Source organism: Eptesicus fuscus, chromosome 18 (genome assembly GCF_027574615.1).
Source record: "Eptesicus fuscus isolate TK198812 chromosome 18, DD_ASM_mEF_20220401, whole genome shotgun sequence".
Classification (NCBI taxonomy): domain Eukaryota; kingdom Metazoa; phylum Chordata; class Mammalia; order Chiroptera; family Vespertilionidae; genus Eptesicus; species Eptesicus fuscus.
In genome coordinates this window covers 53,594,564-53,599,613 of record NC_072490.1, presented here as the reverse complement: position 1 = coordinate 53,599,613, position 5,050 = coordinate 53,594,564, and positions in this window count along the sequence as shown.

Genomic DNA, 5,050 nt, shown 5'->3' with positions numbered 1-5,050 from the left:
GAACATCACGCCAATTAACATAGCCAGGCATCGGGGCTCATTGGTCTCAGGGCCGGCTCCTGGCTGCCAAGGTTAATGTAGCTGTGCTGTTATAACCTCATCTTCAATGGAATCATGCACAGGGAGAGGGGAAGAGAGAAGCGGGCTTGTGATGAGTGAGGAGGCTTTGTCAGTTACACCCAACATGTACAGCTCATAAATCAGAGAATATTTCCTGATCTGAAAATCTGGGTTTGCAGCTTGGTAATTATTTTTAGATAAGTTCTGAGAGGTTACAAGTAGGGACTTGAAAACCCAATCAAACCCCAGAGCAGATAAGCCACCTGTGTGTGCTCAAACACTGAGAAGGGAGTTTACTCTTTCTACTCTTTGAAAAAGGAGAATGGTGCTGTTGGCAGGCCCACGAACCCTGTGTGATGGCCAGGGTGGCAGAGACCCACAGCCAGGAAGAGAATCACTCACCTTGTGTCACATTCTGCCTGGGGCAGCTCCCAGTGTTTCCTGAGCCAATGCCAGTTCCATGTGCTGATGCCCTAGGGCCGTAATAATCTCTACAAAGAAAAAATCTTTTTCAAAAAGATCACAGATTTGCTCTCTGGCTTATCAAATCCAGGGAACTCTGACAGCTCCATGACAATAATAAAACAGCCCAGATATTCTCTTAACACCCTCAGGTAAAAACTAACCATACCCTTACAATTCCTTTTCATTCTCTATCATACCCCACAGGTAAGAAACTTTAAAAAAAAAACAGAAAGAATATATGCACCCCTATGTTCACAGCAGCACAATTTACAGTAGCTAAGATTTGGAAACATTCCAAGTACCCATCAGCAGATGAGTGGATAAAAAAGCTGGGGCACATTTACACAGTGGAAAACTATGCAGCTATAAAAAAGAAAGAACTCTTGCCATTTGCAACAGCACGGATTGACCTGGAGAGTATCATGCTAAGCGAAATAAGCCAGTCAGAGAGAGATAAGTGTCATATGATCTCACTCACAGGTGGAATCTAATGAACAAAATAAACTGATGAACAAAATAGATTCAAAGACACAGAAGCATGAACAGATTTTCTAACCTCAGAGGGGAGGCGGGGGAGGTGGGTGGGTGGGAAGAGATCAACCAATGAACTTGTATGTATATAGGCATAACCCGTGGACACAGACAATAGGGTGGTGAAGGCCTGGGGTGTGGGGCTGGAACGGGCTAAAAGAGATCAATGGGGGTGGCGGCGAGGGGACATATGTCATACTTTCAACAATAAATATAGATATATATATATATATATAACCATGAATGACTGCTGACCCAGGCTGTCATGACAACAAGTAGCCAGTCTGCTCCACCTGACTGGGAAAGGGGCCGCATCAGAACGCACTAATCATAGCCATGAATGAAATAAAAGTTACCCGTCAAAGGTGAGGAAGAGACAAAAAAACAAAACGAAAAAATAACCCATCATATTCAGGGAGGTTAAACACTGTGTACTAATAAACTAAGTGTTTAATAAACTAAGACTTTCCTTATATTTTCAGCTTATTTAATTCTTTCAAAATTGGATATTGTTATAGCTGGTTAAAGGATGATTCTATGATGAGTATCTTGCTTTCAGATAGTCTCACTTAGGCTATGCCCACTTTCTAATGCTCGTTATCAGTCTTTCCAGGACCCTGTGATGTTACCAACATCCTTACAGTAATGTCCTTTACTGCCTACATCAGTTTCTGTTGCTTGCCACCAGATTTCTGCTTGGTACATATCTACTCTGCCTGGTAGTGGAGTTGTTTGGGTCTATGTGTGCCTCCCCAGCGAGACTGTAAAACCTTTCAGGATGGGTTAGTGTAATGTATGGCAGGGGCCATAGTGCACAGCACAGAACCTCACACTTACAATGTAACAGATAAAAATGTGGATTCACATCACCTTGGTTAAAATGCCAGCTTTTGCCCTGGCTGGGTGCTCAGTTGGTGGGAGCATCATCTCATGCGCCAAGAGGTTGTGGGTTCATTTCCCAGTCAGGGCACATACCCAGGTTGCAGATTTGATCTGCAGTAACCAATTGGTGATCTCGCTCACATTGATGTTTCTCTCCCTGTCTCTCTCTCTCTCTCTCTCTCTCTCTCTCTCTCTCTCTCTCTCTCGCAATAAAAACATATCCTTGGATGAGGATTTTTTTTTTTAAGCCAGCTTTTCCCTTTACTAACTGCATGACCTCAGACAAGTTAACAACTTTTCTACTAGTAAGTCTCGGTTTCCTCAGCCTATCTAATAAAAGAGTAATATGCAGAGCCCTGGGGGAGGAACCAAGGTGGCGGCAAAGTTAAACAACTAAACTGCCGCCTCGCACAACAATTTCAAAAATACAACTAAAAAACAAAACGTCTATCACCCAGAACCACGGGAAAGCTGGCTGAGTGATAGATTTACAACTAAGAAGAGAAGGGAGCGCAAACACTGGAGAGCTGAGGTACGGAGGCGTGCGCGAAGCGGGCTGGCTGCGTACGGCTTTTCTTCAAACTGAAGGGAGACAAACTCCCGATCACTCTGAACTCCAGTTTCTGGGGATACACGGGGGACCCAGACGCCTACTGGGAGAAGCTGGACTCTCAGCCATCGGTCGGAGAGTGAGAGTGACTTTTCTGCAGAGGTGCACCCAGCAATCAGGGTTTGCTGTGCTGGAGCGCAGGACACGGGGACTTGGAAACGTGGAAAGGCAGAGACGGCTGAAGGCAGCCATGGCCATTGGCCACACCCCAGCCTAGTGACGCCCTGAGACCCGGCCCCTCCCTGAGACCCCGCCCCGCCCTGAGACCCCGCCCCGCACATTCTACAAACCTGCCCAGGCTCCACACAGCGGCCTTTACATATAAATGGCCTGTTCTGTGGCAGCTCAACCAAATTAAGTGCAGCTCCAATCAGACTGCTCCAAAACCGCCCAAGCAAAGAGGAGAAAACTGTAGCTCTTGCTGTAGCTCCTGCTGGGAGGCCTCAGACCTGCACCCCATTGGAGATCCAGACACTAGGGTATCTAGTGGTTGGTGTGGACGACACCAGATTTCAACCACTCTCATAAGGGACACATTCAAGAGGCAGACTCAGTGAGCACCAAAGCCCTACTGTGTCTCCAGCACAGCAATTCTTCCATTATAGACACAGCAGGTCCTCACAGCCAATTGGCCTGGAGGTCAATTCCTCCCAGTGTACCAACAGCAATCAAGGCTTTTAACTACACCAAGACATTCCATTCAGCCCACAAAGGGGTGTACCAAGAGCGACCACCTAGAGTGATTGGGGAAGCTGAGCTACCGGCCCCTATAGGTCACTGACCACACAAAGCCACTCCATCAACACAGGGAGGCAGCCAAAATGTGGAGACACCGAAGTATGTCACGAGTAGGAGAGACAGAAGAAAGCAAACTACTGGACGACAGTGTTCAGAACCACATTTATAAGGTTACGGAAGAATCTTCTAAAAACCGCTGATAAACTTGAAGAGACCTTCAAGGACCTTAATGAGAATACCAAAAAAAAAAAATGGAAAAGGACCAGTCAGAAATTATGCATACACTGTCTGAAATAAAGAATATACAGACACTCAACTGTAGACCACCGTACCTGAAGAGTCAAACCAAAGATATGGAATATGAGGAAGAAAAAAACACCCAACCAGAGAGGCGGAAAGAAAGAAGAATCCAAAAGTGTGAGGATAGCGCAAGGAGCCTCTGGGATGGCTTTAAGGGTACCAATATCCGAATTTTTGGGGTGCCAGAAGAAGAGAGAGAGCAAGATACTGAAAACCTATTTGAAGAATAATGATAGAAAACTTCCCCCACCTGGTGAAAGAAATAGACTTACAAGTTCAGGAAGCGCACAGAACCCCAAACAAGAGGAATCCAAAGAGGACCACACCAAGACACATCATAATTAAAATGCCAAGGGCAAAAGACAAAGAGAGAATCTTGCAAGCAGCAAGAGAAAAACAGTTAGTTACCTACAAGGGAGCACCCATACGACTGTCAGCTGATTTCTCAACAGAAACTATGCAGGCCAGACGGGAATGGCAAGAAATATTCAAAGTGATGAACAGCAAGAACCTACAACCAAGACTACTCTACCCAGCAAAGTTATCATTCAGAATTGAAGGGCAGATAAAGAGCTTCACAGATAAGAAAAAGCTAAAGGAGTTCATCACCACCAAACCAGTATTATATGAAATACTGAAAGGTATTCTTTGAAAAGAAGAAGGGGAGGAAAGGGGTAAAGATAAAAATTATGAACAACAAATACATATCTATCAACAAGTGATCCTAAAAATCAAGTGAATTGAGAATCTGAGGAACAGGGTAAACTGGTGAACATAATAGAACCAGAGGCATAGAATGGGAGTGGATTGATAATTCTCAGGGGGAAAGGGGTGTCTGTGTGGGGGGTACGGGAAGAAACTGGACAAAAATCATACACCTATGGATGGGGACAACGGGGGGGGGAGGAGGTAAGGGCAGAGGGGGGGTGGGAACCAGGTGGTGGGGAGATATGGGGGGAAAAAAGGAGAAACAATTGTAATAATCTGAACAATAAAGATCTATTTAAAAAAAGAGTAATATGCAAATTGACCATCACTTCAATACACAAGATGGCTGCCCCAATGTGATCAAAGATGGCCGCCCCCATGGGGACACAAGATGGCTGCCAAAACATGGCCAGCAGGGGAGGGCAGTTGGGAGGAACCAAGCCTGCAGGGGAGGGCAGTTGGGGAAGACCAGGCCTGCAGGAGAGGGCAGTTAGGGGTGACCAGGCCTGCAGTGGAGGGTGGTTGGGGGGACCAGGCCTGCAGGGGAGGGCAGTTGGGGGGGACCAGGCCTGCAGGGGAGGGCAGTTGGGGGGGACCAGGCCTGCAGGGGAGGGAAGTTGGGGGTTACTGGGCCAGCAGGGGAGCGCAGTTAGGGGCAATTGGGCTGGCAGGGGAGCAATTAGGCATTGATCAGGCTGGCAGGGGAGTTGTTAGGGGGTGATCAGGCTGGCAGGCAGAAGCAGTTAGGGGCAATCA